A 15613-nucleotide genomic window follows, 5' to 3' on the forward strand; every position below is an offset into this window, starting at 1 on the left:
TTATTTACCATAGCTAAGATATGGAACCAACCCAGATGCCCCTCAGTAGATGAATGGATCAAGAAAATGTGGTATATTTATACAATGGAATTCTATGCTTCCATCAGAAAGAATGACATTGCTCCATTTGTTAGGAAATGGAAAGACTTGGAAAAAATTATATTAAGTGATGTAAGCCAGGACCAAAGAAACATAGGTCCCATGTTTTCCCTTATTTGCAATAACTAGTATAAGTCGAGGACAAGCAGAAAAGGTCAAAAGCTATGTACCTATGACCATATAAGATGATGTTAAGTGAAATGAACCCCAAGATAGGGACAGAAGTGGTTTTTTTGCTTTCTATTATTTTTGACATATTTAAAATGTACTATGTGATTTTTTTGTTTCTCTTGTATATTCTTCCCACATGCTATAACCCCTATTTTCACTGTATTTGTTTCCAGTGCCCTGCATCTTGTGTATATATTTTTCTAATTTGGGGAGGGGAAGGGAAATAACAAAAAATATTGAAACAAGGATACAGGTTGACCCATTGTAGCAATGAGATGTACAAGACACTGTGTTCAAAATGAGCTTTACAACTTGTGGGGGGAATGGGAGGAGCTGGGGATGTGAGGAGGGAAGGGATTATAGGGGAAAAACAAAGGAGGAGGTAACAATGCTCAATAGGCAATGTACTCAATACCTTACTTCATGTAACTGTGACCCCTCTGTACAGTATTTTTTTTTTTTTGGTCGGTCGTGGGGTTTGATCTCTGTGTAAGGTCCATTTCTGGCTGGCAAACAGACCCTGCCCAGTACCTGTATTACCTAGGCAACTGGGACACATCTGCATCTGCTGAGGTCACATCTGAATCTGATGTGGTCACACCTTTCTCCCACCTGGTCCCGCCTCTTACCTGGTCCCACTTCCCTTTACCTGGACACACCTTTCCCTGCCCCTATATAAGGCCTAACCCAGGGCCAGATGCCCTCTTTTGCCAGCTGCATGGAGTGCCAACCTTTTTTGGTCCCAGCAGGTCTACTAAATAAACCTACCCTTTACCTGAATACTACGTGCGTGGTGCTGTTCTTACTCGGCTACCTCTTTTTAAAAACCTAACACTCTGGGCCTGGGCACTGTCTCTCAGCTCCTACCACTAGTGCTAGTGCTCTACCACTTGAGCTACAGTGCCACTTCGGGTTTTCTAGTGTTTTATTGGAGCTAAGAGTCTCATGGATTTTCCTGGCCAGGTTGGCTTTGAACCGTGATCCTCAGATCTCAGCCTCCAGAGTAGATAGGAGTACAGGCATGAGCCACGAGCGCCCGTCTGTACAGTATTTTTTTTATAATAAAAACATATATAAAAAGATTATAACTTCATTTCTACTACTATGTATACACATCAAGATGAGTAAAGAAGACAATTATAACTATGATAATACCATTTTTATCTTATTTTGTGCCTCCTCTTTCTCCTCGTCATCGTCTTCCTTCCCTTCTCCTCCTTCTTCCTTCTCCTCTTCTTCTGTCATTGTACAAGTATGTTTTAATTCTATAAGCCCAGTTATGAATACAATGCATCTTGCTCACTTCTTTCCCTACCCTCAAGTCACATAGTTCAATACTTACACAGTATACATTGAATATAATGACTGCATCTGCTCGCCCTTCCTCCTTCCATTTGTGTACAGTAGTATGTGAAATTGAGCACTGTATACTATTTTAAAATTACATCTTTAAAAGCTTCCAATTCCCAAAGTGTATGTTTCTTGAATGAAATGTGGGAATTAGAGAACCAAAAGAAGGAATTGAGGATGAATAGTCATACCACGCACTGAATGTTGTAAACCGAAGAATTTGGTATGACTTTCCCGAGAAAGAGATAAACACATGTGTGATGAAGTCTTTTACTCTTTATACTTCATTGTTAGTTTGACTCCATGTTGAACTTTACTTTGGATATCACTTCCACATTTTGAAGGCATTGATCCGTTGTTTCCTATCTTCCAATTTTTTTGCTTAGAGAAGGCCACAGAAGGCCATGGAATACCAGGTAGATGAAGCAATCAGTTAGATTTTGTTATATGTTACTGGAATTATTCTAGACATCACTGCCTTTTTTGCCATATAATGACTACTTGGGTTCCTGAAATCTCAAAAGCAGTATCTTAGTAAAAGAGGTGTGATCTAAGGGGAAACAATGGATCCATAGAGATCCAGGGTGGTTTGTTTTTAATGAAAAGCTCTGGACATGTGACTGCCCCTGTGCTTGGCAAGGGTTTTGTTAACATGGGGTTGAGAGATTTGAAAGTGTTTGACATGGATACAGTCAGGAGATGGTATGTGCAAAAGAAAGTGAAAAGAAAATACAACCTATCTTGTTAAGTCCAGGGACAGTGTATAAACTGAGCTTTGTGTGTTGGTTCAGTTTTTGTGGCCTAACTGATTGAAATTGCTGTTTTTGTTGGTGGTATCATTAAATATCCCTCAATGATTTATTTTTTACTTCAGTCATTGCTGCCATAATCATTTTCCTGATATTTGGACTCGTTAAGGTTTTTATCTTTATGTGATAGTTATCTGAGTCTGAGATTGCTGTTTTTGAGGCTTGCATTGGAAATGCAAGATTGCTTTTCTTTTCTCTTCCTCCTCCTCTTTCTTCTTATCTACCATCAGTTAGTAACCTATAAACATTAGAGACAATGGATTCTTGGTGGGCTTGCTTACTATTATTGTGGTCTAGGCTTACTCAAAACATAGGGAAAATAAGTTTGATTTTCAAAACCTGGCATTTGCCAAACTAGACCCTTTATTTTTTCTTTCTCTATCTATTGAAAGACTTTGTAGCTTTTTAACATCTCAAAGGAGAAGATTTATGCAGGTAGGCCCTTTCCAGGCTCCCTATTTTTATAATTTATCATCTGAAAGAGAGGAGTTTGCTTCTCTGAGTTTTTAGTTTTTACTTACTGGTTCTGTTTTAATTTCAGAATCTATCCCTTTCAGTATTATTTCAAATTTTCCTGTCATCTCAACTATCTATCTTGACTTGTTTTTAGTAAATTATGTGTTAAAACTCACATTCAAGTCTTTCTAGATGTAACTTTGCGGGTTTCCTTGTTCATTTGTCATGTCTCCCAATTTACAAGTGGCTAATTAGCACAGTGGCTTAGTTGGGAAGGTGGTATTTGCTGCAAGGCTGATATCTACTGTAAGGCTGAGTCACTTAGCTTAGCTGAAAAATCGCAGTGGATTTTGTTGCTTAAGATGTTAAAAAATGTTCTCCTTTACTGTTTGGTTAAAGAAGTGTCAGATTTTTGAACTCCGAAAAATCCTTTGTACTTTGGATGTTTTCCATTCTCCTTTTGAAACCAGTCAAAATCCTTACCTGAGCCTCTGTTTTTCATGTAATACCTTCCTGGAGGCAGGGAATCGTAGCTAAAATGCATGATCTTTCTCTTTCCAGCCACTGCCCTAGAACTGCCGACTCAGTAAGCAATGGCTTACTTTTCAAACTACTATCTTCAAATGATTTTCTTGTATTTATAGAGGTCTACATCTCTGCTGACTCTCAAATATGTTTATATGAACACCAAATTAACCTCACATAGTTTGTTTAGTTTCATTTTGTTATAGTAGATTCCCACTTAGGAATAATAAGCTCTGTGTAAATTAAGAAGCAGCAAACAAATTCTTAAATCAGAATGGCTCAATTCAATTTAGTTTATACCTTGCTTATCCAAAGTCTAATGGGTAAGCTTTTAGCAGAAAGCTTTCTACATAGTTATTAAGGGAGCCAGTTTTTGTTTTTGTTTTTTCAGTCTTAACGGCATGAACTGAAGTTATGCTGGATCCTTTGTTGGCCAAAAGGGGAAAAAAAATGAGGTATCTGCCGTCAGATAGAAGGCTCTGATGAACTCCAACAACTGGAATTCAGTTACATGACCTGACCGCATTGCGTGGGAGGTTGGTAAATGTCAGTTAGCTGTATGCCAGAAGGAAATTGAAATCGTGAACATGTACTAGTGCCTGCCTTTTGTTTTATCTTCTGTGGAGACTGTAGAGTCTGTAGAGACTAAAACCTCAGATTCTACCAACATAGAAGGACAGTTTTCTGTCTGGACTGAAAGAAGGAGAGATTTAGGATCTGTTTGCTACTTAAATAGATTTTCAACCAATATTCTCTACTTGGGCTACCCATGCTTCCAGAATTGTTTCTGATCCTTTTTACATTGGGAATTTTGCAGTGTACCTGGCTTTGTTATAGCTTTACCTAGATGTTGATCCAGGATTTAGCTTTCTCAAGTCTGATATGTGATTTACAAAATAGTCATTTGCTTTCTAGCTCTCAAAATGTGGTTATTGAACATTCTTTTGTTTGTTCTGTCATTGTGAATTTGTACCTATGAGATATACTCACCTACCCAAGATCAAAGAATGGACTTGAAATCACAAAGTATAGTTGAAAGTAAGACTTTGATGGTTAATGGTGGGAAGACTCAGAACAGTTATAGCAAACATTTTATCCTTCTACTGCACAGGCCCTTCCCTCATTGGCAGATTACTATGGGGTGTACACTCTTTTCAGATGTTGCTTCAGTTTCATTATTTCCTATTGGGTAATTCCAACCTGTTGGGGTTGGTTGAGTTTTAGAAGCAAGCCTTGGTGGTCTCCACTGTGCTCTGTTCTCAGGTGGAAGGAAGACTCTCCTAGGTTCGTACTTTTCTCGCATCAGTGTTGGTTTTACTTACGTTCTCATTTTATTGTGGTCCACCTTTCTGTTTGCCAGTTGGCTCCCTTATGGTGTCTTATTTGCCAACTTGGTTTGTGTAGGGACCTTCCAAGTGTACAAACTTCATGGCTGCCACGATGAACTCAGGGTCAGGTCTGATATTTTGCTTTAAAAATTATCCACCAAAAAATTAGCACCAATAATTAATTTTTAATAGTAATGTAGACAAAAGTCCCACATAAGTAATTTTGTAAGCAACTAGAAAAGAGCAAAGTAATTACATGTATTTTATCCACCTTCTCCTCTTTCCCCTCAACGCTTGGATAATTGTCTTGGATGCAACTTCGCAGTTTTTGAAGGGATGACTAAATGCATTTTGAAATATTAATAACATGGGTATGATCATATAAAAATTATGTTTTGCTATTTATTATGCAATTTAGAGGGATTGCCAATGTACCGTGTTAAAGAAAAGCCAACCTGGATCATAGTTAAGTAATACAAATGGACTTTATAGGAATTCCTACAATAGGGGAAAAGGATATCAGGATAGAACTGGACTTAATTCCACATGGACATATGACGATTTACAGCTAAGAAGAGTGTAAGCCAAACTGAGTGCCAATGGCCCACACCTGTAATCCTAGCTACTCAGGAGGCTGAGATCTGAGGATTGTGGTTTGAAGCCAGCCCAAGTAAGAAAGTCCATGAGAATCTTATCTCCAATTAACTACCAAAAGACTAGAAGTGGTGCTGTGGCTTTAGGTGGTAGAGCACTAGCTTTGTGCAAAAAAGCTCAGGGACAGTACCTCAGCCCTGAGCTCAAGCCCTTCAACTAACAAAAGAAAATAAAAAGACGAGTGTAAGCCATTGGATGGTTGATAACTAAGAGAAAACCTTAGTGTTAAGGGAGCATTGCAGCTAACTTGATTTGATAGGATTCTTAATGAAGGCAGGCCAGAATATGGTAATCAGATATGGAACATGGGAAGGGGGGAATTTGATTGGATATTGAGGAGGATCCAATATCAAAGATGATTTTTTTCCAAAAGGAATTAATAGGATTGCTAGTGTAGGCCAAACAAAGTTGGATACTAAGATCCCAGGAATAAACCCTAGGTTAAATAAGACTTAGAGGAACCTAAAGGAAGTTTGCTCAAGGAGACAATGCTTGTCAATTGTCAAATGACTAAATAAAAATGATGATAATGATGGTGTGTGTGTGTGTGTGTGTGTGTGTGTGTGTGTGTGTGTGTGTAAGTATGCCAAGCATTGTTATATAAATCTAGTTAGTTAACATTTGTTGCCTGGGTAGAGGCATGTTTGGGAGGAGAAGAATTAAATGGAGGGAGGAAGCATGTATAATAAAAATAAACTGTCTTTTTAAGCCTGACACTGGTGGCTCATGCATGTAATCCTAGCTACTTAGGAGGCTGAGATATGAAGATTGTGCAGATGGGGCAGCAAAGTTCATGATTTGGCATATTTCCATTTGCACAAAATTAATAATAGGAATATGCATGAGCTGTATAAATTCCTATTGAATAGGTCCTCCAATTATATTAAATGTGCTATGGCATATTAAAGATAGTCATCTTGAAATTTCTTCTATCAAAGGTAGCCATGTAGAAAATGTACACTGGATCCAAGTCAGGCCTATGTTATATGATCAACAGAACACATCAATATAATTATCACTTTCCAATTTGAAACCTGAAGCAAACGATGGCTTCTACTGTTTTCTTTTGAAATACTTGTTTTTAGAGACTGAAAGAAGATTCTAGAGGATGAAACACTAAATGAAGAGAGGTGAAAGTGCAGGTATATGAGTGAAGAAGCCGTCTTGAGAGTGTAGGTATTTCTAAACCTGTTGAAGAATATTTAGCAAAATGTTAGTTGAATCATCTCTCAAAGTTAGCATTTCAACCACTCAGAAGCATGTGTTCTGGAGCTAGGCTCCTTGTATTCAAATATCATATAGATCATTCTTAGCTATTTTGAGATGAAATTGTTGTGACTATCAAGTGAACTAGTTCATTTAAGGAGTTTACAACAATGTCTGCTAAATGTTAATTACCTTTAGCAACAAGTGTCTTGTGCAGGTTCTTTTCCCTGAAACTGAGGAAATAAGTTACCAAGAATAGCAATAGCGATGTATATTACCTTCGACTCGTAATAAATTCCATGCAAAAAATCCAATATATAACTTAAGGAAGTAGGAATAAAATCTCACAGATAGCTGTTTAGAGGCTTATGTTATACCTTAAGTGTGAACTATAAAATTGGTATCAACAAAATGGGCAAATGTAGCTTAATTCCACAATATCGCGTGGACAAATGGATGCTGGAAGAAGCCCATTTTAGAAGCCGTGAGAGGGAAATCAGGGAGTCCCCACAGACAGAAGAACTTGTTGAGGACTAGCAGTGTAGTCTACAATGGAAGTGACTTAAATGTTAATATTCTTTAAGTAGTTAGGAGAGCGTTCCTAGTTCCTGGTATTTATGTGTATGTCAGAAGGCTATCGCATTTCACACGATTTTGTTTGGATTCCGTCTCGCCAAAGTTTTAACTCCAGTTTATTGGGAAATATTTTCTATGAAATAGGACTTAAGACAGTAAAGGTAATAAATAAGAAATGTAGGATTCTCTCCATGGCTCAATTTAAAATAAAGCATTATCTGCAGGTTAATTTCCCCAAAGCTGTGGCAATGAAAATAAACTAAGTGGAGAGGAAATTCTCCTGATGATACAGGCCAATAAAATCCACTTTTGAAGTATTTTGGGTTTGACTTATGCATACTGACTTTTTTGCATTTATTTGAATGCACTTGTTAGCTGTGCTACAGTCCTGCCTCTGGCTACACAGGAACATCCAAATTATATGGTAATAAGGTGTATTTGACCCAGTTCTCAGGAACTATTAAACTACAAATGGATCATTCTTCATGATATTTTATGTCAAAGGATAATTTCTTCTTCTTCTTCTTTCTTTTTGTCAGTCAAGAGGCTTGAACTCAGGGCCTGGGTGTGGTCCCTGAGCTCCTTGGCTGAAGGCTAGTGCTCTACCACTTGGAGCTATAGTGCCACTTCCGGTTTTCTGGTGGTTATTTGGAGGTATGAATCTCTTGGATTTTCCTTCCTGGGTTGGCTTTGAACTGTGACCCTCAGATCTCAACTTCCTGAGTAGCTGAGTAGAGCCATGAGCCATTGGCACCTGGCAATATTTTGTTTTAGCTTCTTGTTTTAAGAAGTTTAGTTCAGTAAGTATGGATCTAGATGGAGGATGAAGAGAATATAGTAATGGACACAGAGTTTTTTCTCCTAGAGTAGCTTCAAATAATATCTCAATTCTGGATCATCACTTAATGGGGGAATATAATTGAGTGTTTACTCCATGTAAGATATTCTACAAAATTTAATGAAAGATCTAAAGTTTGAGAGGAATGGATACATATTTTTGGAGGCAAATTATATGTAATTATGACACAAGGCAGTATTACTATAATATTTCATTTAGTACATATATTAATATCTAATTCTGAAATGAAAAATAGTTGAAAAATCCTTTAGTACTGTGTGATCTTAGGAAATGAAATGACTAATTCTACTCAAGTGGATCAGATAAGGCATTCTAGCTGAATCTTAAGGGTGATTTAGATTTTGATTAATAGGGAAGGGACTGTCTAAACAAGTATGCAAATGTCTAATGTAATCAATCAGGGGTATAAAATCTGTTTGAGCAGTCACCATACTAAAATGGCCATAAAGCCTCAGTCTGATAATTGGTAGGAATTATGATGCTTGAAGACTTCCCTTAGGTTTTTCAGGTATTCAAAATGACTGTAATTTAACAATCTCCAAATTACCTTATTGAGAACGTTAGTTTGGCATAGTATCTAGAGGTGTTCTAAGAAAAAAAAAGTCACGATTAAAGGAATTTTGGAACTCATAGGGTAAAACAAGATGGTTTTATTTGTTTGTTTTGATTTTTGTTTTGGTACTGGGGATTGGACATACGACTTCTCACATGCCACGCTAGCCACACTCACAGCCCAACATATTTATTTAGTGCAGGATTTTTCAGGGCTTTACAATGATGGAATAACAAATTAATGTTCTAATGTGAATTTTTGACTGTGGAATTTGAAAGTGTTTTGAAAATATTGTTTTGTTTTAATACTACATTCATTTTATCAGCAACATTTATCTCTTTCTTCTTTTCTTGTTTCTTTTCCTCTCCAGTCTTACCTTGTTCTTTACCTTTTCGTAATTCCTTTCTCTTTTTGATTTTTCAAACCTAAGGAATTTTCAGCTAGGTTGTACTTTTAAGAAATTTATGATGCTCAAATTGATGTTCATCTCAAAATGAAGCACACCTCTTTAAGAAGCTAATTCTTATGGTACTGATGAAAATAAATATTCACCACTATTGAAATTGTTTCTTGGTTCTTACACTGTTTTCCTTCAGATATGAAATATGGTTAGTCTAATACTCCTTATATAAAAATGGTTCTTTCTAAATGGGAGATTATCTCCTAAGATTATTTTATTTCAGTTTTAACCTATAATGGACAGGAAATAAATGTGACACAACATTTCTATCTGCCAATGTCAGCTGAATATCTCTACAGGTCACTGGGTGATATGAGTCAGCCAGTCAGCCAGCCATAGTAAAACTAGTTTCTAGTGGCTTGTAGGCTTGCTATATGCATATGTTGGAAATTAAGCATTTTTTTTTCTGATTGTCATTCAACTTGTGTGAGAGGTCAGGTTACCCTTAGAATCCAGGAATCTTTGATTCTATAATCATTCTATGACAGGTACTTAAACTGCTTTGCTGAAGAGCATCTACTCCTTATTTAGGCCCATGTATTAACAGGAAGAATGGTAGGCATCTCCACCTCAGTTACAGCTGTATCCATGCTTGCCTTAACCATTATCACCTTGGGATCCAGGGAGAATGGAACATATTGATAACAATATTAGGAAGAAAGAAGGAATGCATCTGCTCCAAAGGAAGAGAACATCAAAGCAATAACAGAACAGGATAGCCATAACAACTTCTCTGGAGTCCCTCAGAAAATAAGGCATGGGAACACACCTGTGAGTAAGACTGTTTAGTAATCATGCATTCCTTTCACTGCTTCCCAGTTCTTTGTCTACTTAAACCCAAAGCTCATATTTGTACCCCCCCCATGTTAAAAATGGATGGAAGTGCCCATGCCGTGTAATAAATCTCCTTTCTCTGCTCTTTGCCATTGTTAATCTCTTTATTTCATGAGTATATATTTGGTATACTTGGTATAATGGAAAATATATATTTACAATATTGTAACATATATAACATCTTTTGGGATACAATAGTAATATAAGCATTGTTCATATGAAGAACAGAGATAGAAACATCGTGACAGTTCAGTTTTACATTTGGATTAAATAAAACCTTTTTTCAGATTATCCTACAAAAAAATTAGAAGAGTACATTGGTTACCATTTATGGTTAGTTTAAGGGCTCACTTAATTGTGGTTAATTTAGGTCTTTAATGAAATGTGGTCAATTCTGGTTCTTTATGAAATGTAGATGATGTGTTTTTAGAAATAAACATTGTAGAAACTTAATTATAAAAAGGTAATCTAAAATAGAAATGAATAATGCTGAGAGGTATGTTTAATTTGAGCCCTGGGAACATTCAATCATCTTTGACACACGTTCAATGGGGACCAGTGACTAGTAAGTCACCCTCCTCAGGCTGAATATGGATTGGAAGTCTGAATAAGGAACCAGACATGTGGAATTGGTTTTTAAAAAATGTGAAAATGTTGCTGTTGACATTTGTTAAAACCCCTTCCACTAAAATGTTATAATTTTTAATAAATACACAAGAAACCAAATGTCAAAAGATGAATCAATCTTCTCTGTTAAAATCTTTTGGAGCTGTGCTTTCCTCTCTCCCACTGTGACTATTTCACTTGGAAATTATTCACAACAAAAGGACAAGTCTCTCATTTCTGTAGCCATGAGGGGATAAGAGAGCTTCTATTTGAATTGTAAAAGTTCTTTTTTTAAAAAAATACTTACTTTAAAATAAAGATGACACTTTAATCTGAAGAACAGTTCATTTCCACATTTGTCGTGTAATACACTGCAGTTTCAATTGATCATCTTGATGACTTTAATTATTAAGTATGAAATAATTTCTCTTCTCCATTAGGCTATTTAACTTCGATTTTTCATAATGTCATGAAGTAGTAAAGGTCAAGGGTCCCCCTCTTAAAATCCAAGTAGAAAGTTCATTCATCTTCTGGGCAATGTAGCTTTTAGAATAGATCAAGTTTCTGAGGTGCCTAAGGAAATAGATTCTGGGAGGCAATGGAGGACCTAACACTTTTTAGAAAGGTTTTTCAAGAATGAAATATGTTCCACTCTGACTCTCTAACCCCTTTCCTTAGGAAAAACTAACCTTGCTGCCCATAAGGGATTTCTGCTGTTGGCAGGAAAAGTGATGGAACTTCACTCTTTTCCTCTCTCTCCCCCCTCTCTTTCCCTCCCCCCTCTCTCTTTCTTTCTCTCTTTCTCTCTTCTTCCCACTCTCTCTTCCTCCCTTCTTCTTCCCCCCTCTTTCCTTTCTTTCTCTTCCCTCCCTTCTTCCCTCCTTTTCTTTCTAGTGCCTGAATCTAGAGCCTTGCACTCTAACTCATAAACTCTACATTTAAATGAATTTCTCTCTTGCTTGAGCTTCAACCTATCATTTGTAAAAAAGAGCTCATTAATATCTTTTATTGTGGCACAGCTCACATTAAGACTCTGTTTGAGATGAGCCCCATTCACGGTGGGGTGCTAAATAAGTGTTTTAATTGGATAATCTATTAATTATTTTAGCAGATTTTTCTTTGAATATTTTATTTGGTTTTATGTTGCATTATTTTTGCCTTGACTTCTTAAAAGTTCACTTGTTAATACATGCAGGGAAGGAAATCACTTGGTGAATTATGGCTTGTACATAGGAAAAATATTGCTTCTAGGAACAATGGGATTGTTTAAGGTTGCCATGTGATAATGGGTAGAAAATGGATATCCAGACAGATTAAGAGGTTGGTTGGGAGGAACTGCTAATGTGAAATATCATTGAGACTTGGACTTGAACCATGAGAGTTGGTTTTCTTTTTTAAATTAGCCTACATTAACTGTACAAGGTAGTTTTATTGTATATTTTCTTAGGTGTATATAATAACATACTTTGTTGAGATTCACTCTATTATACTCTACGGAAACCTTGCCTTCCTCAAACAATATTCAGTGGGTTTCATTGTTATTCTCATATATATGTAAAGAATTGATTACATTCATTCCCAGAACCTTCTGCCTTTCCCTCTGTTGATCATCCTTTCCAGACTGTCCTTTTATGCACATGGCCTATTATTATTATTATCATTTAAGTTATAGATAGTATGTATGGGTGAAAAATGTAGCATTTGGATTTTTGAGCTTGGCTTATGTCCTCACTCAACATGACCTCTAGTTTCATCTGTTTTCCAGCAGTTGACATAATTTCATTCAGTTATGGCTGAATAATATTCTACACTGTATGTATGCCAAATTTTCTTTATTCATTCATTGGTTGATGGTACCTAGCCTGAATCCTAGATTTTTAACATATCAGTCACTTTTGAGCAACTAATATGTTTCCTCTTATAAAATATGAGTTTGGTAATAAAGACAGCCTCCATGTAATAGTAAGTATACTTGCTGGGCACTGGTGGCTCACGCCTGTAATCCTAGCTACTCAGGAGGCTGAGATCTGAGGATCGAGGTTCAAAGCCAGCCCGGGCAGGAGAGACTGTGAGACTCCTATCTCCAATAAACCACCAGAAAACCGGAAGTGGAGCTGTAGCTCAAGTGGTAGAGCTCTCGCCTTGAGCTGAAGAGCTGAAGGACAGTGCCCAGGCCCAGAGTTCAAGCCCCACGACCGACAAAAAAAAAATAGTAAGTATACTTAGGGCTTTTTGACTTTGTGGTAGTTCAAAACTAATACATTTGTGAAAACTATATTTGAAATGTTCAATTTTGATATTTTTCCTGTGCCAGAAATATTCAGTAAGAAAAAAATAAAAGGACATGGACCATGAGAATATTAACACATCTTTAAGATCTTCCTTAAAATTACTGCAACATTGTACAATTACCATTTTATATCTATTCACACTTGGAAGGATGTATGTATCTTTTGACAGTGCTTCCAATGTAGCTTTTTCTGTGTTGAATCCAGTTAAGATATATGAACACACCAGAAAAACTTAATTATTTTTTAGTGACAAAGCACATATTGCACTGGACAAAATTAAACACATAGAATGACGTTAAAAAAGATCTATCTATCTATTCAAGTATACAAATAACCAAATGAAGAGACAGATAGGGAGAAGGCTGGGGCTCCTAAATGCAGGAACTTCTTTGCCATGGAGTTGGGTAGCAACCCTCCTGTCACAGGACATGTTATTGTTTGCCTTACTGGATGCTCCCTTGATTCAGCTGTCCTGTAGTTCCAACAGGTTTAAAGAAAAGGTTTACAGCTCAAAGACATAGAAGTGATGTACAATTCTGTAGTTGCTGAACAAAAGTCCCACTAAGAGTTTTAGAGTAAAAAAAAAAAAACCTGTTTCAAGTTCAGTCCAGTTGAGGGCAATGCCAAGGCCACGTTGATCAATGATATCTCCTGTTTATTAGACAAAATAACAAATGTTTGTGATATTTGCCTTCTGTAAAATGTCAAAAATGGTTTTGATTATAAAAGAATCAGGCATTCATTGTACAGGAGTGAGTTAAGATATCAAAACAGACAAGACCAGAGAAAACCGCCTCAAGACATGCTATAATTAAAACCTTAAGTTTGCAAAACAAGGAAAGAATATTGAATGCTGTAACAGAGAAATGCTTTGTCACACACAAAGTATGCACATCAGAACACAGGGAGATTTCCCACTAGAAACTTTAAAAGCAAGGAGAGCCTGGAATGATGATTTGGAAGGGATGAAAGCAATTGAATACCAACCTAGATTAATCTACCTGGCAAAGTTATCACTTATGACTGAGGGTCAAATAAAAAAATTCTGTAATAATCAATTGTTAAGACAATTTATGATACTAAACCAACAATCTGAAATAGTGGGTAGAACTGGAGATAATATTGTTAAGAGTGGTAAGCCAGGTTCTGAAGGACAAAGGCTATATGTTTTCTCTCATAAGAAGAAGCTAGACCCAAAATATAAATACATAATTAAACACACACATACACATATACACACATACATACACACATACAACATATTTATAATTGTGGACTGTTTGAGATGAGACTAAGAGGAAATTGTTAGAGGGCAAAGAATATGAAAATATACTGTATCTGTCAATGAAGATAGCAAAATGAAAGGCGCTGAAACCTAGTGAATTAAAGGGAATAGTGGGGATGGAAGAAGGGAAAGTAAACAAGGTGATTTAAATACTGTATATGCATGTATGAAATACCATGGTGAATCCCCTTTGAAGAATTAATATATGCTAAAATAAGGACAAGAAAATAAAACAGGTTCTGACCATGAGGATGCTAGTATGAGAGGGCAGAGAGTGTGAAGGTAAAGAAAGGTGACTATAAAAAACTAATTTATATGCATTTGTAAAAATGAACAATACTCTTGCTGATCTTGGTTTGGAAAAAGGAGGAGGTAAGAAGAGGGGATGATTCTGGTCAAGGCCCATAGTATGCATATATGACCATCTCAAATGTAACCCTCTTGTACAACTAAGTAATGTTAATAAAAATGTTAAAAAAGCAATAAAATGGAGTTCTTCAAACACATGAAATAATTTGAGTGATTTTCCTTTACAACATTTCATAATTACATGTGATTTATCAAACTAGGTTTTTGAGTTGTATAGTCTCCTATTTTTAATAAATCAAGTAAAATGTTCTAGTGTGAATATTTTCTTTTTATCTCTGGGAGACTGTAAGAAGATACATTTTGTTGGTAAATATACCTAAAAGATCATTATGCCACTTTGTGGTTTGAATAAATAGTTCACAAAATAATTTGAGTGGGTTTTTATGATGAATGTTTATATCTAGTGATACAAAGCGATGGAGCATTGTAAGTGGGAAATAAATGGTTTTATATGAAGTCTTAAGGATGTTTCTTATTGCATGTCACAATACAGAGTGGTTTACTTCTTTAAGTGTTGCTGATAAAACGGATGTACTATGATGCTTTTAAAAAAGCAATTAGGTTTTCACTGACTTAGTTCTGATAGAACATCTTAGGAAATTTAATTATGTCTCATATATTAAACATTTCCTTTTATTTGCTTGAGCAGTAAGGAAATGTACCTTAAAACATCTTCATAACACTAAAACATTATGACAAATACAGAAGAAATCTCTCTGGGACAGGGAGGTTATTCAATATTTTGTTGTCAATTTTTAAAAATGTAACACAGTGTTTGAGTCTCTAAGCATGGATGGTCACTAGATATTTAATAATATTTTTGACTATTAAATCATTAAAATTATAAAAACCTTAACATGAAAATTTTCTTTCACTTTTCCTTCCTTCCTTCCTTCCTTCCTTCCTTTCTTCCTTCTTCTTCTTCTTCCTTCCTTCCTTCCTTCCTTTCTTTCTTTCTCTCCTCTTTCTTTCTTTTCTTTTTCTCCTCTTTCTTTCTCTCTTCCTTTCCTTCTCTTTCTCTCTCTTTTCTTTCTCTTTCTTTCCTTCCTTTCTTTCTCTCTCTCTCTCTCCTTCCTCCCTCTCTTCCTTCCTTCCTTCCTTCCTTCCTTTCTTTCTTGCTTTCTTTCTCTTTCTTTCATCTTTCATTCTTTTCTTTCTTTTGTGTACCTGGCACTGTCTCTG

Source organism: Dipodomys ordii, unplaced genomic scaffold (genome assembly GCF_000151885.1).
Source record: "Dipodomys ordii isolate 6190 unplaced genomic scaffold, Dord_2.0 Scaffold90, whole genome shotgun sequence".
NCBI lineage: Eukaryota > Metazoa > Chordata > Mammalia > Rodentia > Heteromyidae > Dipodomys > Dipodomys ordii.